A 25,195-nucleotide genomic window follows, 5' to 3' on the forward strand; every position below is an offset into this window, starting at 1 on the left:
CAGCAGGGGCTGCCGCTGGGGGGCTCTGGCCGCCTTACCTTAGGGAGCAGCGGAGCCAGCAGGAGTCAGGGGCCGGGGCTGAGGCAAGAGTCCGGCTGCGCTGCAGGGGCCGCACTACTGCCTGGCTCCCAGCTCAGACGACACGGGGGAGGCAAAGGTTAAGGAGGGGAGCTGAGGGGGCGGCTGCGGGTGGGCGCGACACCCACCTCTTGTTTACCTGGACACGCTTCGTGGTGGCACTAGTCTCCCCGAGCGCGGTGGCGGCTCCTGGGCGGCGGCGGCGCTCGAGCGGCTCCCGAGGGTGGCGGGTGCGGCGCGCGCAGGATGTGCTGTCTCACGCTGCGCCCGCCGCTCGGCTTGAGCTCCTCTGGGAGCCAGCACATCCTCTCTTTCCGGGAGCCTGACACTGACAGCTCTCGGGAGTACCCAGTCTGCGGGGCTCGCCCCGCCCCCGGCCCACGCCCTCCACGCCTGGGGCCCCTTCCGCAGGAGCGCACTGCGCTCCCCTTCTGCCCCACCGGGTCTCTCTGGGAGGGAGTGGCGCCGACCCGCAGGCTGGTGGCGAGCTGGGGACCTGAGGAGGTCAACCCCTCTATTCCTGTGCAATCCGGAGGACTCATCTAAGTTGCTGCTGACAGAAAAGCTTCGGGGTTTTGGGAGCTCCTGCTCCCAACGTGCCAACATTAAACAACTTTCACTCCCAACTACTTTAAGGTCATTTAAATAAAAATAGCTCTGACCCATCTGCTACCCACAGTTATAGGCCTGATAAATCCCTATTTTTTTCCCAGAAGAAAAAAAAAATATGTAGTTTGCCTCCACTGCATTGCTTCTTGGAGTCCTAGCTTTTAAGAACCTGGGTCACCATTCTTGGACTTCCCCAAAGCTTGCCTTAACAGCTAAGTTTTAAGAGTCAGAAATGGAGTTTGAGATTCTAATCAGTGAAGGTTTGGCTCCATTTTATAGGTAAGCTTTTCATTGTGTTTCTTGAATATCAGCGATAAAGACTAACTGGAACTTGAAGGGAACATAATCAGTTGGTGTTAAGGTGGTCGGTGACGCGGGCTGTGGAAGAATTCACAAAGAGAAGACAATGTAGAGAATAAAGTTTTTACTCCTTCTCCAAGAAAGGAGAGGGGCACAGTGTGGAGAGATACACCAGCCTTGAGGGGTGGGGGCTTTCAGCTTTCACTGAATTCTAGTTGGATTATAAAAGTGTTGGTGTGAGACCCCTGGGTTGTTGGCGTTGTAACACGGGTCTGCCATTTGTGCTGAGGTTCTCTATTCATTGCCCCATGGCCGTAGGGACTGTTCTGTTCTTGCTTTCCAGTAATTTTCAGTCCTGAGGACATTAGCTCGGAAGGGGCAAAAGGCAGTCATGTTGAACAAGGTCACAGGCCTACTCTGCAAATGGTGCCACCATAGCAAATGGTGACAGCTTTGCTTTATCTTTTCAGTGGGCAACGTCTGTGGGAGGAGCTAGGGCGTGTGGAAGTTGTTGAACTCTGTGTAATGGAGAATTCTCCACGGGAAGAACTCCATGTTCATAAAGCTCTGTGGTTCTAACTTCCCTTTCCCTTACATTCTAAGTCCCCTTATGTAAATACCCCTACACCTCGGCACTTAGACTAGACTGTGCACGTGACTTGCCATTCCGGCATGCCCTGGGTTGCAACCCTTTCTTTTTCCTGAGTAAATCCTTTTTGGTGACGAAACACCTAGTCCATATTATTTTTTAGTCAATGTGTGGGGTCACTGTACACATTAGAATGAAAGTTAGTAGAGAGCAAGGACTGTACCTTATTCATTGCTGTATCACCAATACCTGTAAGAGCGGCGTTTCATGCATAATGCTGCTCAGTACATACGTGTGAATTTAATCAGCGAGTACTGCAGTCATTTCAAAATATATATAGATCTGGTTGTAAATACACCATCATACCGATCTATAAAATGCCCATCCTTGTTCTGATTTTGCCTACCTCGCAAATTATTGTGGCCATAAATATGGCTAAAAGGTGAAGTAGAAACAGTTGAAATATCTCTAGACAGACAGAATGAACTCAAGATATTCCAGGAGAAAAATTCTGTGAAGCAAATACTTGCCTCTGTCATGTATTGGATACTTAATACAGTCTCGTACTGCTTAATAACAGGGATGTGTTCTGAGAAGTTCATCACTAAGTGATTTCCTGGTTGTGCATCTATCCTAGAATGTAGTGTTAAAAACAAAAGTTAACCAAGTAACTTTAAAGATCTAATTGGCTGTATTAAGTAATTCATGAATCCAGCTGCATCCCACTTAGCAGCTAGAAGGGCACACCTGGAGTTCCTACAAAATAGAAGGGTGGGGCAAGAGAGCTATTGACAAAAAAAAAGAGAGGATTATTTTTAGACCAGTACAACTTCTGCCCCCTGCACCCTGCAAAGGTTTCTTGCTTTTGTTTTTAACCATGCAAATTACCTCTTCTTTCTGTGGGTAGGAGGTAGGGGATACTGAAGGCCCATGTGACAGGTTATCTAACTGGTGTTGACCAGAAAATTCCAGACTGGTTGATTAACCAGTATGTTTCTGGTTTAAAGAACAACTAGGCCCTAGCTGGTGCGGCTCAGTGAATTGAGTGCTGGCCTGCAAAATGAAAGGTTGCCAGTTTGATTCCCTGTCAGGGCACATGCCTGGGTTGTGGACCAGGTCCCCAGTTGAGGGTATGCAAGAAATAGCTGATCATTTTACTCTGACATGTTGATATTTCCCTCTCATTCTCCCTCCCTTCCCCTCTCTCTGAAAATAAAAATGAATAAATAAACAAAAAGCAATTAGGTCAGGTATAAATCTAGTTTTGGCATAACTGGCTTTTAGCACATGTGAGACCATTTTGTGCCTGTGGTTTTCTCTTTAACAATATTTGCAGGAACTCACACACCTAGGCTATATGTTATAGCCTACTGCTCTGTAGGGAGGGAAAAATAATTTTACCTTTACCCTCCTGGGCTCTCAGCTGAGACATCTCTTTAATAAAAGATAGATTAACAGGAAGAAAACAAAGCTTAATAACATATATACTTCCTGCATACAAAAGAGAGACCCAGGAAAACTGAGTTATAATTTTTTCATGATCACATACCCAGGCATAATGCAGATAACTGGGTGTGAGAATGAAAATGAATAAGAAACAAATGGTCTCTGTTTTCTACAAACTTAAAAACCTAACTGAGGAGACAAAACTGGCTTTAATACCACGCAGACTAGGGAAAGAAGAATAATTGAAGGCATTTGCCATGAGAGATGGAGAAGAGGAAAATCCATTCCAATTGGGAACCTGTATGATCTGGAACGCCTTGTTGAAGAGGTTTGGGGTGTATGTCTATAGTTAGAGGCACATTTTGACAGATGGTAATATGCATTTCAGAACAGAGTTAGAAAGCAGGCAAAAAAAAAGGATCATAGACCTTATTTTTATGGTAGATTTTTTAGAGCATTCTAGGTTTACAAAAATATTGTGAAGAAAGTACAGAAAGTTCCCATAAAGCCCCTAAAATTATAAACTGCTCATTGCAGATATACCTGTTTCACCTCTTAATGTACTTATTGCTCCAGAGTTTGAAAGATGGTCTCTAAGAAGAGATTCAGTGGCTACCACAAAATATGCTGGGCAAATTCCTAACTTTCTAGCCATTAAGAAGTTGCTTTAGAATCCTCCAGACAATGGTGTGGCTAAGTCCCACTGCTCTGCATCAGACTCTACCTACAGTTTGCTGGTATGGTATAATATTTGCACATGTTACTAGGGTCCTCTGAGACACAAGTCTCACGTAAGTCAAAAGGGAGCAAAGATGCCTGTCTCTTGAGATATTTCAGTGAGTTAAGCCCTGAGAGGCACTTGACACAGCCCCTAGCCTATAATTAGAAACATTCAATAAATGTTAGCTATAGTCTGCATTAAAAGTTCAAAAAGTAGAGCTTATTGAACCCTCTAAATTCAGTGTCCATTCTGTGACATTACCAGATTTCAGGGAAAACTCAGACCTTGGGGGTCACTACTAGCCTTCAAGACAGAGATCCCTCTGCCTCCAGGCACCCATCCTTTATTAGTGCTGGATACAGGTGTGGCCCCACAGCTGGTTCTGTTGTCTGACTGACTTTCCTAGAGCCCCAGGTCACACAGGTTACAACCACATTCTCACACACCAGATCCTTTCACATCTACCTGAGAACCTCCTCTGGAAGTTATTCTCCAGGTGATACTATCTTTCTTTAAGATTTTATTTATTTAGTTTTAGAGACAGAGGAAGAGACGGAGAGAAATAATGATGGGCAAGAGATCCATTGATCGATTTCCTCTCACACACGCCCAACTGAGGACCTGGCCCACAACCCAGGCATGTGCCCTCACTAGGAAACAAACTGGTGACTTACTTTTTGGTTCTCAGGCTGGCACTCAATCCACTGAGCCACACACTAGTCAGAGCTGATTTTATCTTGATAGGAGAAATAAAACTGAAAATTCACCTCTGTGGTCCAAAGATTTTAAAATCACAGAAAAATAATGTGAGCCATCTGAATCAGGCTTGGAAATATTCTCTATTAAAGATCACATAAGCTCTGGCCCTGGCTGGGTAACTCAGTTGGTTAGAGAGTCATCCTGACATGACAAGGTTTCAGGTTCAGTCCCCATCAGGGCACACACAGTAATCAACCAATGAAAGTACGCATGCGTGAATGTGTGGAGTAACAGATCTCTCCCACTCTCTCTCAAATCAATAAATTTCTTTTAAAAAGTTTAAAAATATGACACAAGCTCCATATCATGCTCAGAATAAAACCCTGTGAGGAAACTAACTAGAACTATTGCCCAGTGTCACATATGCTTTTGTTTGGGGCATATAAGGTCTGTCCAGAGAAAGTCCAGCCATTGTTAATATAACGAGAATGGTTTGGATGACACCAATGTAACCTGGCAGCCAAGGAGAGTGGACTGGAATACGCAGGCATGAACAATGATGACTTCACTGTACTAGTCAGTGAGGGTGGTAGACACTGTTGAGTGAGCATGTGTACTGTGTGGCCATTGCATTCAAAATGACTGAGCAAGTAGAGCAATGAATCTGAATCAAATTTTGTGTTAAGCTTCAACATTACTCTGAAGAAACTATTTGGATGATTGCCTACAGCTATGGGCAACTGGTGATTGGCAGCTTCATCATGACAATGTGCCTTCTCATGCATCATGTCTCTTGCAAAGTATTTTGATGAAACATCATATCACCCAGGTGTCTCAGACCTCCTACAATCCAGCTTTGGTGCCCTGTGACTTCTGGCTTTTTCCAAAACTAAAATCACTTTTGAAAGGGAAGAGATTTCAGACTATCAATGAGATCCAGGAAAATACATTGGGGCAGTTGATGGTGATTAGGAAAACTGTATGAGGTCCCAAGGTGCCTACTTTGAAGGGTACTGAGGTATCATTGTCCTATGTACAATGTTTCTTGTATCTTTTATCTTCCTCAAGAAATGTCTCTATTTTTCATATTACATGGCTGAATACCTTCTGGACAGACTTCATATATAGCTGGTGGGTATGTTTTATGTATGTTCTATTATATGACAAAAGTTCTGTTTGTGCCAAATCAAAACAATAATAATAGATGTCCAAAAGCAGGTTTATTATTGGTGTTGGAAGATTTATTAGAAATCAAAGAGTGATTTATGGAGAAATCAATGATTCCAACTTCTAAAGCAACTACTGCTTTTTGTCTTCTGGATATTTCTCATTAAGGGACGTTGCCTATGGCTTTATACAGAAGGTGCAAAGAAGCTGTAATAAATAAATGCACACACCCATAAAATTTGCCTTCAATTTAAGAAGAATGAATTCAGAGATGTCTGCTGTATAGTTTGAGATTTTTCTAAATGTTTTTGGATATCTTCCCAATGCAACTCCAGTTATACTAGAATCACCTGTATTTGTAATACAGTTGTATTACATTCACCCACATTTTCATCCCCTTCACTTCTGTCTCCATGAGTCTTTGCTCCTCCCCACCCTTCTTACATTTCTTTCCATCAGCTCTTCTTTCCAGGATGATGTTAAGCCAAACTGCATGTGTTTTTAACAATCAGTAATAAAATTCAACCATGAAAATATCTACAAAGCAAAACTAAACATTTTAAAATCTTAAAATGTTATGTTGCACACTTCAATTTACGGGATTGCAAATTATAAATTATTCATGTTGTTTTAAATTCACTTCCCATTAGTGTTTAAATGTATGTCTTTATTTTCCCAGCTGTGAAATTGGTTTCTATATCTTTTGTTTGTGTTCTGTCTCATTACTTGTTATTTCAAATTCGTATTTCTAGGAATCAAATAAACCCACCCTACCAGAAGAAATTTAACCACATTTTTGATAACTTACTTCTCTGTATTATTTTCTAGAAAATTATTCCACTCCTTGGAAAGATTGATCCTAATAGTTCTATCTGCCACAGCTCTCCCAAGACTTAAACGAAAGTCATGTGTCCTTGTTTGTAAGTAGTTAAATGTATATACGCTAATACTGTGTGTGCCTTTAATCAGAAAATCTGAGCACTTTTCTTTATGGCGCTGCATTGTTTGTTAGGCCTCCTGTGCTAACTCTTAATATCATCTGACTATCCAAAATGTGAAATCTAGATGTTTATGGTCTTTTAGAACACAGATTTTATACATTACATGCTACTCACTGCTCTTCCTTATTATGCTTACATCATTATAGAGTTATACATTACAAAGAGTTATAATACAATTTGTGTAAGATACAATTTCACAGTACAAAAGAAACATGTAGATCAGTGATACTATATTGGGATCAAGAACACAGGCTCTGGAGTCAGGTGTACGGTGGGGAAAACTGGTTCCTGTGATTCTGTGCAACTTGCTTAAATCCTTGAAGCCTCAATATCTTCATCTGTATAATGCAGATAGTAATGCCCATCTCTTAAGATTTCAATAAGGATTAAATGAGAGAATGCTTATAAAGAACTTGGTTGTAGTAGTTGGCACCAAGTAAACACTAAATGAATGATTCACACTGTTACTCTGTGGATATGCACAGAAAAAACGCTCAAGGTTACACATAATGTTAAAGGTGGCTTAAGGGTTTTTTTTGGTTGATTAGATTATACAGTTTTTTTTTCTTTTGACTTTATCCTTGTTTTCTAATTACTTCATGATGAATATGCATGTGTTCCAACAGGTCTGTCAAAACCTGGGAAAATCCAGGAAACAGCGTTAAGGCACTTAAAAGCAATAAAGTTTTATATTATAAGCTTCTCTCTTTGGAAACTCCCTAAACATACACTAAATCTGATCACTTGGCAGTGGTTGTGATAAACATTTCAGACATTAGAGAGGATAGACTGTGGTGAGATGAGGTGCTCCACCTCCTTGCTAGAAAGGGCGGAGGGAGGATGAATGGAGATGGCCACGCCCTCTCCCTTCCTAGGTAAATAGCGAGCAAATCCTGCCGGCCACTTCCTGCTCATACCACTTAGGTGGTTGTTGTGCATCCCTGGTTTCATTTCGATGCAATGAGCCGTAAAGGAACCTCTCCCCAGGGATCTAATAACCGCGTGCTGCTACCCTCTCCTCTGGAAATGGAAAGATATGCTGCCATGTCTATCCTCCAGCGCAGGGTCCTTCGTGCTAGCCATGAGCGGCTAGAGCTAAGGGCCAGGAGTGCGCCTGTGACCTCCAAGTCCTTACCCTTCTCCATTTGCTGAGTGTTCAGGTGAAATTCCTTGGGGAGATCATGTTGGAAGAGGTCAGGATGTAATGGCCGATTGACCTGAGAGCTGGACCTGGGCAATCGGAAGCTCCCGCCGCCTCTGCTGTCCTCGTAATGTGGCTTCTGCCCACTGTTCCCATATGGCAAGCCGTCTGCAAGGACCCAGTCTTGAGAGAACACCGTGTTGTTGAGACTGGCTTGAATACATGACTGAACCACGTTAAGACCTCTGTATAAACTTTAGAAGAATGTGGTGAGTGGACGCAGAGGTCTCCTTGTCTCCGTGTCTGCCCAAGACAAAGGTCGTAAGTTCTCTCACTAAAGGTGCCACCCACCAATCTGGAATGGCCGCTTTCTTAGGCCTCTCCTTGCATCCAGTGTCCATGGCCCAGTTTGCAAACCAACAGGGTACTACAATTCACATTACTGACCAGGTGATTTCTAAAAATATGGCCTAATTGTAAAATATAAGTGTAATTAGTTAGTGGAGAGATAGTTACAGAAAGAGATCATCTTTCCACTTAAGTTTCTAGCATGAAAACCAGTTAGCAGGTGAGAAAGCCTTTGGTACTTTTAAAAAATTGAATTTATTGGGGAGACATTCATTAATAAAATTATGTAGGTTTCAGTTGTACAATTCTTTTTCTTTATGTTAGAGTTTCTTTCTTTTTTTATTGTTTTAATCATTGTTCAAGTACAGTTTTCTCCCTTTTACTCCCATTCCAGCCCACCCACCCATCCCTCCCCACTTCCCTCCCATTTCCACCCTCCCCCTAGCTTTTGTCCATGTGTCCTTTAAGTTTGTTCCTTTAAACCCTTCCCATTCTCCCCTGAATTCCCTTTTCTCTCCCCTCTGGTCACTGTCGTCCTGTCCTCTATTTCGGTGTCTTTGGTTATATTTTGCTTGTTTCTTTGTTTTGTTGATTAGGTTCCTGTTAAAGGTGAGATCATAGGGTACTTGTACAATTCTTTATTACAGCATCTGTACTATGTGTTCACCATGCCAAGTCAAATCTCCTTCCACCACCATTTGTCTCCCTTTACCCTCCCTCTACCTCCTTTCTCTCTGGCAATCATCACACTGTTGTCTGTTTATGAGGTTTGTTTTTTTTTTCTTATCCTTTACCTTTTTCACCCAGCCTCCCTCCTCCTGAATATTTGACTTTGGGGTTTCACTGAGTCTGCTATGACCTGATTTTGAACACAGACTTCTCTGAATTAGAATTTGGGCCAGGACATCCACTCAGATAACATTTATTTAACTTCTCTGTGCTTCAGATTCTCCTTTATAAATGAGGACATTAACCATGCCTCCCCATTGGAGGAGGCCATTGAGAGGACATGACCACGGGGTGATCCTTGAGCTGGACTTTGGTAATCGAAGGCTCCTTACCCCCTTCCTGTCCTTAGAATGTGCATTCTGCCCACTGTTCCCATGGCCTGAGCTGGTTCAAGGACGCAACCTTGAGAGAGCAATGCACAGTTGAGACCATCAGGATGGTGTATGTGCCTTAAACAGTTAAGGCCTCTATGTAAACTTTTAAAATTCTGGCAGGTGGGCCCTGGCCAGGTGGCTCAGTTGGTTGGACCATTGTCTTGTATACCAAAAGGTAGAAGGTTTGATCCTGGTCAGGGTACCTACTGAGGTTGTGGGTTTGATCCTCAGTCCCGGCAACTGAATGATGTTTCTCTCTCTCTCTCTCCTCTCTTCCTTCCTCTCTCTAGAATAAATAATAACATACTCTCGGGTGAGGATTAAAAAAATAAATAAATAAAATTCTGGCAGGTGAGGCAGGGATCTATTTCAATTGCACCTGCCCAAAGCAAGCCTCATATATAAGTACTTGCTTATTAAACCTGCCACCTACCAAGCTGACATGGCCAGTCTCTCTCTCTGTGTGAGGGGATTTCGCCCGAGTCTGCAAACCAGCACTCCCTCTCAGGGTTGCCCGGAGAATTAAATGAGTTAGCAGGTATGAAGCACTGGAAAAATGCCACATACATAGTGAGAACTACTATTAACTCTTGTGAACTGTTCATTATTTTGAATTGTGTTCTTATAGATTTTCAGTTCTCCAAGGGTATTTGGTTCTTGTTTGGTTTGATTTTTAATTCTCTACTTCTGATGTTGGAGGATGGCAAGTTAGACAAAATAGTAACAGCTGTTCAGCTGTTAGTGTTAAAAGAAAAAAGCTGCCCAAAAAGGCGGTGGAAAAACATAATTATTTCAAGAGACGCTGAAAGGAGAAAAAAAGAAAGAATAATATCCCATGTCAGAAATAGGGTTTCTAAAAGCTACCCTAGAGTAACACGCCCACACATCCTGATCATTGTCTTTACAGAAATCAGAAGCTAGGGCGACGGTGCAAACCAATACATTCAATCCAAGATACTAAACACGAGGGGCAGGGTGCAGTGAGCAGGATGTAATAACACAGTCACATCCTCAGAGGCCTCCCCGCACCTGTGCCCAGCCATCGTCTCCCGGCCACCTGCTCCTGTCCTGGATGCGGAGTGTGCAGGGCTGTGGTTAGCTGGGCCTCTGACCTCCCACGGCCATGTCCACTTGCCCGCCCTCTCTGTCGGACTCCACCTGCAGCCTTTGCTACACACTGGCCATTTTAGGGTTTTAATCAGGCACCGATGCTGAAGTTTTTGTGCAGCTGTACAATGCATTTATGTTTTAAGCTAAGTGTTAGTATGAGTTGAAAAATTAAAAAATTAGATCATAAAATAAAAAAGTTATAGTAAACTAAGGTTAACTTATTATGAAGAAAGAAAAAATTATACATTGAGTGTAGCTGAAGTTTACAGGGCTCATAACGTCTACATTAGTGGGCAGCAATGTCCCAGGCCTTCACACTCACTCACCACTCACTCACTGCCTCGCCCAGAGCGACCTCCAGTCCTGCAAGCTCCATGCATGGTAAGGACCCTACACAGGTGCACCATTTTCATTTTTTACACCATATTTTTACTGTACCTTTTCCATGTTTGGCTATGTTTAGGTACACAAATACCACTGTGTTACAATGGCCTACAGTATTCAGTACAGTAACATGCTGTACAGGCTCGTAGCCCAGGAGCTCTTGCCTACATCATGCAGTCTAGGTGTGTGGGAGGCTCTGTCGTCTGGGTTTGTGCACGTGAACTCTATGATGTTCATGTGATGACTAACTTGCCCAACAACGCATTTCTCAGAATGTGTCCCCATTGGTAGGTGGCTCAAGATTACATGCAGGAAGGGAAATTGAAGTTGGGTGGATAACCAGCTGTCTCTGCCTCAGCCCCTTAGTTCCTAAATCTAGACTTTGGTAAAGACCTACGTGTCACTGATCATATTTTTAAATATTCAAAATAGGATCAATCACTTGTTTGGGGAAAAATAATACTGAGTGTGGGATGCAGGACAGCAGGAAGTAGGTAAACAGACGATCTCATCTATTCTCAAAGATATGCATGTTCATTATCTTTCTGAGGAGTATTTAGTAGTTATCTTAATACTATTATTTTTAGTAGTGGAAGTAGGGGTGGAAAATTATTAAGCAGCCTTGCTGTTTGCTTGTCAGACACACCCACAGAATGTGAAGAACTAGTCTATACCTCAGACAAGCGCCATATCTTCCGAAACAGAATGAATCCAGAGCAGTCCAGGGACTTGGAAGTGGCACCTCTACTCTCTTTGACTTGTCCTCACACCTGCTTGGTGTATTTATGTCCTCTAACCCTGGCTGATGGGACCATCTCATACGCCCAAACCTTTGAGAGTCATCCTTGAGGAAAAATCTTTCTCCTGCTATGTTCTCCCAGTCATTACATTGTTGTGTTTACCTGTCTGACCCCTGTCCCCAGAACCTGGTTCCCTGAACTGAGCAGACTGTTGATCGATCACTTGGGCCCATACCGACCCACCCTGGCTGGGGTGAGCCTGCTGGGGAAAGCACCGCGTATGGAGTGAACGTGAAAAATCGGTCCCTCCATACTGCCATGTTGGCCTCATGTTCGCATGACTCTTGTTCGTGGTTTTCTATTAAAAACAAAACAAGTTGCCTTCTCTTCCTCAGCCCCAAGTCCTACTTGAGGTTCAGAAACAGGTGGGGGATGGGTGGTAAGTGACCTCCCTGAGCATCTCCAGATTATCACAGGTCAGGTAAGGTGTGGGCTAGGTTTCGTTTTACCCTCTGAAGGGAGCAGCCCTTTGTCCTCTGCTTCAGAGTCTGAACTCGCCACCTATCTCCAAAAATATCCCACCTTTTCCTTAGTGACTTTCTACATCATACTGATTAGATCCAGCATGTTTAAATTTTACCAGCTCAGAATTTTAATCTGTGGGAGAGGCTTGGCCTCTACCCCTTGTTGGGCTGGGTGGTAATTTTAACATCCCTGTCTAAGGTTCGGGGTTCATGGCCCCACATCACTCTCATCAGCTCCACTCTACCAGTCTAACTTCTCACAGAGGTGAGAGGATTCTCCTTTGGCCTCACCTGGAGAATATTAATTCTGTCATGGATGCCAGTATCAATGTCCTAAAGCCAGTTTTTCCCTCCCTGTCAGCTTCCTCAGTGGTAGGAAAATTTTGTCTAACAGACCCCACTTGGGTCTTTATTTGGCAGTGCAGATTCTCATTAGTTCCCTGTCAGGGCTCTCTCCCAGCGGTCAGGTGGCCTACCTGAGATGCTGGCACTGCTCCAGGTGAGTGGGTGTTTGTTTTCAGTGTTATGTAGCCCTAGAGCCACAGGCAACCATTAGGCCTCTTGGAGTTTTCTCTTAATTTAGGTATATATGGGAGTGAAATTACTGTTTTTGTTCCCTTGTCATAAACAAAGTTTGAAGGAAAGCTGGTGCAAATGTAAGAAATTGAAAAGGAAACTAGAGAAATAGCTTCTTAGTAGCATTGGTCTGTCCAGAAAGTATCCAGTCATGTAATATGAAAAATAGACACATTTATTGAAGAAGATAAAAAACACAAGAAACATTGTCCATAGGACAATGACACCTCAGTCCCCTTAAAGGAGGCACCTTGGGACCTCACACAGTTCTCCCAGCGTCTCTTCCAATGTTTGAAACACTGCAGAATCCTTTGTTGGAATTGCTATCAGCTGCCCTGTTGTAAAGTATATGAATTACAATGTCCTTTACAGTAAAAACCCATGTCAAACCACTGCTAAAGTCCTTACCAATGCTAAATTGGGTATGAACAAGCAGCAGTGGATAGCAGCTCTAGAAACTGTATTTTTTTTTTCGCTTTTACGGTTGGTCAAGGCTGAGAAACAAAAATGTAGATGCTCCATTACATTGCCAGGCTCTAATCTCTGATACTATCCCTATTGGGGGAATGCCTGCCTTTGGGGTGTAAAAGACTTGCCTCCTGAAGACTGGACCATCAGCAGTCTTGAAGTAAGTGGTAACCTAAAGCTTCCACAGTCACCCCACGTGAGCGTGGAAGTCTGACAAAGAGCCCACTTGAAAGATTCAAGGGGACATAAAGTGGTGGGTTTGTCATGTGGGGAAAGGGTAAGTCTTCCCTAAAAGCTAGAACCTTACTCTGGGAATGGCAGAAATTAGTGCTAATTAAGGAGGGTTTCTAGAAGGCACGGCAATGCCTCATGAATGGATTGTGAGAGGCTCTAGAACTTTCTCAGCAGTATACCTCAGGTTATGAAGGAAATGCATGGTGATTTACCTCTCATCTCTGGCTAAACCAGAGAGACAAAAATTCATTACAATGCTGTGATGTTGCACACAGATTTGATAAGTAAGTTCAAGACTTTGGCTCCAGTAATGGACAAGGTTCCAGCAAGACTGGCAAACAGATAACATACCCAAGTTTGTATTCTAGGGGAAGGGTCTGCGAGGATCCAACGGCAGCCAGTCATGCTGACTCTACCACCATGAATTATCTTTAACTTTTTGTGTCTTTGTGTTTCTTCCTCCACATTCAAAAATCCCAGGTCAGGAAGGAAATATCTGGTAGTCTGTACTGTGTAGTAGGATAAATGCTGTGCCTCTTAACAAAGACTCATGTGCTGTGAGTTTTTTTGTTTCTGTTTTGTGTTTTTGTTTTTTAAATAATACAAATGCGATTTATTTGCTGGACAGTCAGAGACTTCTAGCAAATGTCTGTTTCCTACCAACATTTTGGCTGCCCGATATCCTACATGAATTCTTCCTCCCATAATTGACCTTTATGGGAAAAATTTGTGATGTATTACAGTGATTTCTTTCTTTCTTTTAAAAAATAGAACTTGTTTGTATATCTATCAAAGCCTGGAGTTTTCTTTATGGAAACATTTTTATATTAATGATTTAGTTTATTTAATATATATAGAAATATATATTAATAATATAGAGAGAAATTGTGAATATATTTGACTATTATAGGTCTATTTAGATATCTATCTTCTCCAAGTTTTGATAAGTAGTATTTTCTAGAAATATATCTGTACCATCCATATTGTCATATTTATTCATCTATATTTGTTTATAATACCTTAATATATTTTTATTCACTTTTTAAATTTTATTTATTGGTTTGAAAGAGAGAAAAACATTGATTTGTTATTCTACTTATTTATGCATTCACTGGTTGCTTCTTGTGTGTTCCCTGAGTGGAGATCAAACCAGCAATCTTGGCATATCAGAACAACGCTATAACCAACTGAGCTACCCGGCCAGGGCCTATTCTTACTTACTTTTAATGTCTGGCAGATCTCTAGTGCTGCTGTTCAGAGATCTAGATCTAAATCTCTAGTGAAGTGCACCCTTCTTAGCTCTGACATTTTATATCTGTGCATCCTCTCTTCATTAGTCCTATTAAATGTTTATCCATTTTCAACAAAGCAACTTTTGCTGCTGTAGTTGATTTTCACTATCAGAGCTTATTGTTTATTTTATTAATTTCTACCCTTATTATTTCCTTCCTTGTGCTTCTTTGGGTTTATTTTACAGGTTTTTAATATTAACTTTTTGAGGTTTCTGGTTTCAGTTGTGACATGTAAAGAGCTTGGAAAACATCACTCTTATCCTTATGTCAAGAAAAAGAATACAGAAGCCTTGAACCACACTACAACCAGATTAACCTAATTTACAATTTATACTGCACTACAATCAACAGTAGCAAAATAGACTTCCAGTCAAGATGGAGGCATAGATAGACACATTTCACCTTCTTGTGCAAGCACAAGAAGAATCACTACTAACCTCAAAATAAAAAACACCCATAACTACCAGGAAATATAACTGTATGGAAGTCCAAAAACCAAGGATTTAAAGAAGCCACATTCATCCAGACAAGTAGGAGGGACTGAGACAGGGAGCTAAGAGGAGAGGATGTGGTATGGTGCAGAGAGGTGGCAACAGTGGAATGAGTGGTCCCACATTCACATGCGGTGGATAAAAATCAGGAAGGATAACTTGGGAACAAACAGTCCCAGCCCCAGACTAGACCATACAGCACAGGGTTCCAGTGCTGGATAGAAAAAGCCTCATAAATTCTGGCTGGAAAAACCAGTGGGTAAGGGAAAGGGGAAAATGGGGGAAAAGGTTCAGGGATTAAGGAGCATAATTGGTAGGTACAAAATAGACAGGGATGTTAAGAATCGTGTAGGAAATGGAGAAGCCAAAGAACTTACATGCACAACCCATGGATGTGAATTAAGAGGGGAGATTGCTGGAGGGAGCAGGGGACCAGGCGGGGGGGACAAAAGAGAAAAATTTGGGACAACAGTAATAGCATAATCAATAAAAATATACCTTAAAAAGCAGTAGCAAAATATGCACTGTTTTCAGTGAAGAGAAGTAAGCCTTTATTTCCTTGCTGGCTGAGCTGAAAATATACATTATTTTGGAATATATGTGGGATTTACAAAGACAGACCATATGCTAGGCCACAAAACAAATCTTAATACATTTAAAACAATTGAAATAGTTTATACTATTTTTTAGTTTATGGATTATCAAAAAATCTAAGATTAGACTTCATTATCCAAAGAGTCTCCAAATCCAAAAAACTATACTATTTCTCCATCCAGAAAAATATATAAACTCATAAATACTCATATATCTTAAAATGTAACCACCATATTCTCTGTCATATCTAAGAATATTAATGTATGAATGAGGTAGAAACTCTAATTGTCAAACTGAGTCAACTTAGCTAATTCTACTTGAGAGTACTCCTATTTTAATATTACTTCAAGCCTTCCAAGTTGCATTTGTGTGAAATAGTATTGGTGTTGAGAAAATTCAATATATAACACAATGCTCAGCACAGCAGCTCCCAGGCTTCTTCCCTCCTCTCTCTCGGAAGGATTCTGATGCCCTTAGTACTTTAAATTCAGAAATATCCCCTGGCTCTGGGCTTGTCCCCTGTTGGGAAACAATGTGTTCCTCAGATGTCACACAGTTGAAGCCGGGCCAACACTTACCAAGGTCAGTTCCGACCCCATCTCCACCTCCTTCAGTCGTCTACATACGCAGGTTTCTCCACAGTCCTCACCAAGGACATCATACGTTTCATGTATTTCATATCCTCTCCTGCTATGAAAGGTGGCTGAGCCTTGGAAATACCGAGTCATTTCTTTAAGACTGAAACATTGTCAGGATGATTTTCCTAAAATATATTACCTATTGTGTTGCCCTATTTTGTAAATTTATGTCCTTTTCTCTTAGATTATAGATTTATCTTTAACAATTCCCTGTATCCTTTGGGTCTCAAAGAATTACCAAAGACAAAGCCATCTAAAATAATATATCTCAAGGTCCTCCGCACCTCCCTGCTTCCCCCTGCCTTTTAGAAGACTACTGGCACAAGCGCACAGAACATGTTCTGAGAGTACAGCTAACCACCAGAAGAGGCTAACACTCAGACCCTGTCTTAGCCTGGGTTTACCAGAAAGCAGAGCCCAAAGAATAAGTTTATGTGCCAATACCTGTTGGGGAGTGTGTCCCACAGGGCAAGAATGAGAGGCAAGAGTAGTGCAGTAGGAAGAAACAGAACAGATGTGCTATTGAGTTGTCCATCACTGTGTGTGACTCATTGCTCTATCCCATGAGATCACTTTAAATAATAAATTCTACATGTATTTTAATCTAATTGAATTTTCAAAAAATTAAATTCTTAGAGAATATGTTCTCTGACCACAACAATATTAAAATTAAAAATCAGTAGCAAAGCCTGGAAAGACCTGAGAAATCCTTCCATAAGTGCATGGTGAAACAAACCAGTACCTCCGTGCCATAGAACACTGCTTAGCAATGAAAAGAAATGAACTATTGACACACACAACAACCTGGATGAATCTCTGGACACTTATGCTAAGTGAGAAAACAATTCCAAATCTTACATATTATAACGATTCTATTTATATATCACTCTTGAGGCGACAAAATCATAGGTATATGAAACAGATTAGTGGTTGCCAGGAGATAAGGAATCTGTGGGTGAAGGAACGGAAATGGGTGTGGCTCTAGAGAGCAGCATGGAGAGTCCTTGTGGTGAATGTGCTACAACTTGACCATATCAAAGTCAATGTTTTGGCTGCTTTACAAGATACTACCACTGAGGGGTAAAGGTGCATGAGATCTCTCTGTATTTCTTACAACTTCAAGTGAATCTATAATCTCAAAATATAAAAAGTTTAATTTAAACAAATGGGGGAAATAAAAGCCCTCTCCACAATTCATATGATTATCATTATTTCACTATCATTCAAGTGCTAAAAACAAAGTATACCCTAAAATCTTACTTTCCATGTACCTCACTCCATTAAACCATAGCTGAGAACCTTAGTAACTGAAATGCCACTGCAGACCAAAGGTTATCACCATGCTACATAACTCCAAGAATGGGTTGCTTATTGCCCTAGAACTTGTGGGCGAACCAGTTTCAGAATCCCATCCTCTGAGGGTCTAGTTTTCACAGCCAATGCTAGTACTGAGCCAAGGCTTAAAGACAAGGTGAAAAATAGGGATACGAAAGCAGGTAAAGATAGGGAACTAATACAAAGAGGTGGTGTCACGTCGGCCACCACTGTGAATGACTGGTTATATGGTTGTCCGAACTGTAAGGATGTTCCCCAAGATACCCACCTCTGGTTATTCAACCAAACACTAATCTAGGTACTACTGTGAAAGGTCTTTGTGGATGTAAGTAAAGTTACTACTCAGTTAATCTTAAAATAAGGGGGTTATTTTGGATTACCCAGGTGGACCCAATCTAACTGCATGTGCCCTTAGAAGCAGAGAACTTTCCCTGGCTGGTGTCAGGGGAGGAGGGGTTAAAGATGTGGCAAAAGAGGAAATCAGAGAGATTCCGAGTGTGAGAGGGTTCAATGTGCTATTGCTGTCTCTGAGATGTTGGGGCTCACGTACAAGGACTTCAGAGAGGTCCCTAGAAGCTAAGGGCAGCCTCCAGCTGACAGTCAACAAGTAAATGTAAATCTCAGCCCTGCGACTACAAGGAACTGGATTCTTCCAAAACCTGAGGTAGCTTGCCACTCAATTCTCCTCAGGGCTTCCAGAGAAGAATCTTGACTAGCAGATCAGCTTGCTTTTGGTCTTGTGAAACCCAGAGCAGAAAAGTCCATCAAACCCACCTGAACTTGGAAACTACAGAATTTGAGATGACAAATCTATATTGTTTTAAGTCACTAAGTTTGGGGAAACTTGTTATAGCAACAATAAAAAATTAATAGTTTGCTGCCTAAAATGTAACTCAGGACTGTGTGCCTGGGAGAGAGAGAAACATTTCTCTATTGACTCACATCTCTTATCTGTGAAGGTTGCCCCACAGGACGATAATCACCCTCCACTTTGAGTTACACATAAATGAGGGTCTCAACAGTTTCTCACCAACTTTCCACAATACAGCGCCAATGGTGAAGCCCTGGACAGGAAATGATCAGGTGAGAGGGGCAGGTCCAAGGCCAGGTGCTGCAAGGCTGGTCATGTCAGAAGTGGCCAGAATCAAGGTCGTTCTCATGCTCACTCCATATGAAATGAAGACCAAGGAGGAGAGAGAGGCTCCCTATTTCTGGATCCCAGGTCTATAATGCATCCAGCTGTATTTCTTTCTAATTTGCCCAAACACACCATATGCGCTAGCATAGGTGGCATCAGGGAGATTAGTGGGGTCAGAAGGCAAAGGTTGAATGTTCTTCAAGGTCATTATTATGGACTGAACATTTTGTGCCCTTCCCAAATTCCTATGTTGCAATTCAAACACCCAAAAAGATGGTATCAGAAAGTGGGGCCCTTGGGGAGTGAGTAGTTCATAAGGATGTAGTACTCATGAGTAGAATTAGTGTTCTTTAAAAGAGGCACCAGAAAGCTCTCTCCCTGCCTGGCTTATTTCACTTAGCATAGCAAGAAGAGAGCTGTTTATGAACAAGAAGTCTGGCTCCCAACAGGCACGAAATATGTTGGCATCTTGTTCTTGGACTTCCCGGACTCCAGAACTGTGAGAAATAAATCTCTGGTGTTTAAACCACCCCGTCTGTGGCGTTTTTGTTATAGTAGCCGGAACAGACTAGGACAGTCATCGAAATAGATTCCAGCCTCATTAAGATGAGTAGTGGCACATGGCTGAGGAGAAACCTGAGTCAAATAGTGACAGTGTGTAGGCCCAGGCATGGCTTAAAGATAGGAATAATGGAATGAAAGGTGATGTCCTTAATGAGTGGCTCCTGGTGCCTGGCATGCATTCTCCACCAGCATCTGTATCTCTTCATCAGTGAGTTTGAGGTTGGCAGATTTCCCTGGCCCCTCTGAGACATTTTATTTCTTGTTCCACTATTTTGAATCCCAGGATGCTACTTGGAATCCCAAAAAAGAGGTTCTCACTTCCCCTCCTCTGTCAATACAACCACGCTCATGTATGTTCAGACCATCGGCCAGGTCCTGGGAACTGGAAATCCCCAGCCTGCAGGAACATCATCTTTGGAAAGTAGGTGGTCCTCACATGTGTGGTGGTGGGAGGTGCACCACTGCTTCCCCTTCCCAGCCCACCCTCCTCTCAAGAGTCACTGGGCTCCGACCCCCGAGTATTATGAACCCCACTTGTCTTCTCCCATTTACTACCCTGGATCCACCAGTTACTGGCTAGGCAACCTTGGGCCAATTGTCTGACCTTTCCTTACTTCTATTTCATCATCTATAAAATGATGATAATAAAAACACATATTTATAAGGCTGTGGTTTGGCTTAAGTGGGTTAATATAAGTAAAGTGCAGTGCCAGACTTAAGTCAGTGCTTTCTATTATTATTATTATTATTAACAGTAGTAGTAATATGATTAAATGGTGAAACCTTTTAAATTAACCCAAAAGTCAAAGAATTAATTAAATTAACTCTAATACAGCTATAAAATTAAATACAATGCAATTATTTAAAAATGAAGAAGACATTAGATACATTAACCTGGAGAAACTTCACAACAGCTTGTATAACATTTGTGGAGAACAATGAAGTAATGTATACTTACATTTGCTTGCATGAGTGTAAAATTGCTTGGGGAAGATACACTGGTAATAGTAGTTTTTCTACTTGGGGCATGAAAACTTGGCAGAGAGGTGACAGGAAGGGAAGAGAGATTTTTCACTGTACATTTTAATACTTGTCCATTTAAGAGCCATGTAAATGTATAATCTATTCAAAAATGCAGGAAATGCCTGAAAAATGAAAGTATAAAAGAAAGAATTCTATCTAATTCACTGGAACTAAGGAACTCTAAACCCACGCGGGAGAGTCGCGGTCCTGCAATCCCGGTCGCGTGAAGTGCGTGATCAGCCTCTTCTCTTTGAGAATTTCTGAGTTGCAATTCTGAGAGGAGTTCTGAGAGCTGAAAAGGCCTGCCCGTGGTGAGGGCGACCTGCAGGACGCACTGAGATGTTGCGCATGGGTCACCGGCTAGCAGTGACCACGGCACACTGTGGATGGCTCGACAATACGCGAGAAAAAACACACATGCACAGAGACAAACCAGTTTCTGTGGGGAAGTAGGGACAGAATGGCCACCCCCCTAGTGGGGAGCGCCTGATTTACCGTCCATACCTGCTTTTATTAGGCTCATTTTGCATAATAACTCAGGTAACGTACAATACTCATTAGGGGAAGTAAGGAATATATAAAACAAAGAACTCTGCCGGTCTATTGAGTTGGGGGGTCAAAGAGCTGTAAGGCTGAGGAACAAACTAGCTTCCTCCTAAGACCCTCCTCATTCAACTGAGAGCATTCTTGAACAAAGAAGGTTTCACAGTAATTTACATGTTCTTTCTTAGGCCTGATCACCCCGGGAAATCCGCACTTCCCAGTACCGAGCTGTACTTTCCCGTCATTGTTTCAGGCTTAGGTGGAGCGCGGGAACTAAAGCCACCGAGAGATAAGGAGATTTTCTTCCGGACGCTGAGAACTCAGACTTTGTCAAAGGGAGGAGTGAGGGTCCATCACCCCCTTTTGCTGCAGCCCCCCAAGTCCTTCTTTTGGGGGGCCTCCCAAAGTGATCGTGCCTGGCTTGGGTTGTTCCCCCCGTGGGGAATCTTACCCGTCTTTGGCTAACCGACCAAGCTTTTGGGGTTCAGCAGCAGAAACAGCATTACTGCCAGGAAGATAAGCTTTTGTCTCCTTGCCGGCTCACGGTTCCAAGGGCGTTCCCTTAGCCTAGCCTAGGCGGGGGTTTCAGTTTTCTGATACCAGTCAGGGCGGTTCCCAACACTGAGAATCTGTCCGCTTATTTACGTGCTGAGCAGAAGAGCACTGTACTTGGGGCGTGGCTTAAGGTGGGTGAACATGGATTTCCCATTGAAACTGCTAGACACTGCTGGACAAAGACATTTGCGTAAAAGTGCTGATGGAAATATTGCAAACAAAGGCATCCAGGAAAATGACTTTCTCCTCACTAGTTGTATTTTTCAGTAAAGGTGCTTAGAGACATGGTTCCTACAGGTGATGGGTATGGAGAAGGAGGCCCATTTTTCAGAGTTGTATGAATGTGAAATAAAGTATGTGAAGTTCATTTTTCAGATCCTGGCACACTCTAGTAGCCATTGGTATTGTTAATAGTGTCAAGGAGGAAAAACAGGAGAAAATCCAATTTAATTTTATATGTACAGGGGTTCCATCAGAATGTCGGGGGCGGGGAGCAAGGAGAAGTGGGGCCATCGAGGCTTACGTGCCATCTTGAGCTAGAGAGAAGAGGGTACCATTCTGGGACTTCAAAGGAGCTGACATTCCCATGGTGCTGGAAAAGCAGGTGTTTGGTAAACAGAAGTTTGCTTGGCCATGCTGAGGCACAGCGACATAGAGCAGACTGATCTCTAGGCCTTGCCGAGTCTCCCCTGCCAATACCTAGCTTGTATTCTTCATAGATATCTCTGATGATAGCTCTGTTTGAGAGATGCAGGCCCTTTCTCTAAATTCTTTTAAGCAGTTAATTAGGAAGATAACAAGAGAAACATCCTGAGTCTTCTGTTTCTTAAAAAAATAATTGGCCTAGCGCTGGCTAGTATAGCTCAGTGGATTGAGTGCCTGTGAACCAAAGGGTCACCAGTTCGATTCCCCGGTTGGGGCACATACCTGGGTTGTGGGCCAGGTCCTCAGCACATGAGAGGCAACTACACATTGATGTTAAAATAATAATAATAATAATCAGCCTACAGTTACCAGAGGGGAGAGGGATTGGGGGACTGGGTGAAAAGGTGAAGAGATTGAGAAGTACAGATTGGTACAAAACAGTCATGGAAATGTAAAGTATGACATAGGAAACACAGTTAATAATATTTTAATAACTGCCCTCACTGGTATGGCTCAGTTGGTTGGGCATTGTCCTGCAAAGTGAAAGGTCATTGGTTCGATTCCTGGTCAGGGCACTTGCCTGGGTTGCAGGTTCAGCCCCTGGTTGGGGCATGTATGAGAGGCAAGTGATTGATGTTTCTCTCTCACATTGATATTTCACTCCCTCTCTTTCTCTTTCCCTTCCCCTCTCTCTAAAAAGAAACAAATAAAATCTAAAAAAAAATTTCTAATAATTATATACAGTGTTGGTTGGGTAGTGGAAGTATCAGGGGGAACACTTACTGGATATGATTGTCTAAAGACTATGCTGTACACCTGAAACTAATACAAAATAATACTGAATTCAGACTGTAATTGAAAAAATATTTTAAAATGTAAAAGAAGTAAAAATAATAATAATCAGCCTAAATTGATCTTTATGCCAAAGAAACACATTTTGGGATGGCAAACTCTGCTCCCTTACTATAGCCTCTGTCCACTGGACTGACTCTTTCAGCCACATGCCCCGCTTGCTGCAAATCAGCCCATTTACCGTCTTCCAAAAGAAATCTGATCACACCAAATGCAGCATGTTTTTGCGGTTATAGTGCTGAGTCACAAAGCAGAGTCACCTGAGCAATGACCAGGGTCCCATTAAGGGCCCTCGTCCCTTGTAGCACTTGGCCTCTGGGACTTCTGCGCCCTGGCTCAAAGATTTTCTCTAATCCAGCAATTCACTGCTGATGCCTCCTTCTCTCAGTTCTTACTTATGCAGAGCAATGTGTCTCTCACACTTCACACTTCTGTCAAATAAAAACAAATTTAGACTGAAGTAAGCTGAAGCATTATTCAAAAAGACTATTGCAATAAGGAGAGGGAGACTTTTGCAATAGGGAGAACAAAGCTCCCAGTCACAAGATCTATAAGCATCTCAATGGTCCTGAGGCAGGATGGCAAGAAGCTGGGAAAAGTCCTTGACAAGTAGAATGAGGAACCTGAGACAAAACAATTAAATAAGGTCAGGCGATTAGCAGTCTGCTAATAAATTACAAGATCTTATCTTCCCTAACCAAGGACACTTAGGAGCAAATAGTTTATACTTTTTCTCCTCAACCAGAAAGTAAATAGTTTAAATCACTCTGGTCAGGGAGATAGACAACAAGTAACAATAGAAACCAATTACAGCCAGACAAATCCAAGATAAAGATAAAGCAGTGAAGTTGCTGGGAGAATGGTCCCAAACACCCCCGTGCTCTCATTCTGTTGCCTCAGCATACTGAAGGACACACCTGGAAAACTGTTGAATATTCTGTTGAGACCCTCCCCAGGACCTTCTCTAATACTCCCACCTTTAGAAAACAGATAGGAGCTCTCAGAACAAAGGACCCAGTGTTCTCTCTCTCTCCACCCCCCTGCCCCCGCTCCCTCCACTCGGGGGTGGGGGTGGGGCATTTCCTCAGGCCTGTACTTTTACTTTTTCCTAAGCTTGAAGCATCTCCACAAGACTTGCAACCAGAGGAGCAGCGGTCAGCAGCAGCTCGCCTGGGCTAGCCCCCTGAACCTATCCCCAAGAACTCTCCTGTTGCCTCTGTGACTTTTCCTCCTGAGTCTAGGCAGCCCAGACAGGCTCACTCCTGTTGCTGGGATCTTGCCTCTTCTATCTTTAAGCCCTTCCTTTGTTTCACTGTCCCCAGCTTTTACAAACACACTCTCAAAACCACCTGGAATCATGTCATGAAATCTTCCCCGCGAGAGGTCAAGAACCCACACATTCCAGACCATGCTGGGGAAGACCCTGACTCAACCTGGTCCCTTTCTAGTGACAATTCCATAGAAAGGACTGTTGTTTTAGGGGGAGGGGTAAACAAGTCTAGAAAGAACCAGAATTGGGAAAGTCGGATGAGCAGGTGGCATGATCGGACAGTTGAGTGGGAAATGTTGTTAAGAAAGTATTGTCCCACGTTCCAATGTTTGCTTAACCTCAGGGGCCAAAGTTCAGGGCTCCAGTGGACAGAGAGGAGCCTGGTTAAAGTCGGGTCAAGGGTAAGTTAGTGGGCATTTTGTTCCAATTCGTTCATGGAGACAAACACTCAGCTAACCTTTTATGTCAAAGAATGGGAATTCGAAAGCTCTAGATCTGGCTTTGCCTACGTAAACAAGGGGGTAATCCACAAGTCTTATTTAAAGCCTGATGGGGAAGGGTGATTATTGGCAGTAGTAAGCCTTTTCTCACAGAACACTGGTGCAGTTTTCCAGGAGCACGGGGCTCAGGTTAAGTTCAGCACGATCATTTCCAAACTAGTGCATCCCGTTTTACCACCTCCACTGCCTATAATTTGGGGTCATTTACTCACCATTCTCTGCCTCTGTTTCTTTACCAACATATATTTTCCAGGAAAAAGGCTTACTAAGTTCTACATTATTGACAGCAAGAGAAATTTATCCATACAATCATATAAAGGTTGCACATGTCATGTACCCTACCCTAAATACTTTAGGATGCCTCTTCTAAGAAGAACATCTTTTCATATAACTATAATAACAATATCCCACCTAAAAATAACATCGATTTTATAATATCTTATAATATCCAGTCGCCTTTCCTTTTCCTAACTGTCCTTCAAATGGCTTTTATTGGTCTCCTGCCTGGAAACAATAT

The 25,195-nt window shown here is 42.5% G+C and overlaps 1 protein-coding gene across 4 annotated transcripts in view; it reads right to left on the reverse strand.

The window, feature by feature from the left end:
* The window catches only part of DYNC1I1 (dynein cytoplasmic 1 intermediate chain 1), a 285,945-nt gene extending 285,481 nt beyond the window's left edge, over window positions 1-464 (reverse strand). Inside the window, exon 1 of one of the 4 annotated variants that reach the window (XM_045828664.1) lies at window positions 218-464. The gene's annotated coding sequence lies outside the window, so the exon portion shown is untranslated. Of the gene's footprint in view, window positions 1-38; window positions 168-206 lie in introns of those variants that run through there. The other 3 variants (XM_045828663.1, XM_045828666.1, XM_045828665.1) reach the window with 3 other exon arrangements.
* Window positions 465-25,195: the final 24,731 nt, after the last annotated feature.

This window comes from Phyllostomus hastatus, unplaced genomic scaffold, assembly GCF_019186645.2.
Source record: "Phyllostomus hastatus isolate PE091 unplaced genomic scaffold, TTU_PhHast_1.1 phas_scaffold_78, whole genome shotgun sequence".
Taxonomy (NCBI): Eukaryota; Metazoa; Chordata; class Mammalia; order Chiroptera; family Phyllostomidae; genus Phyllostomus; species Phyllostomus hastatus.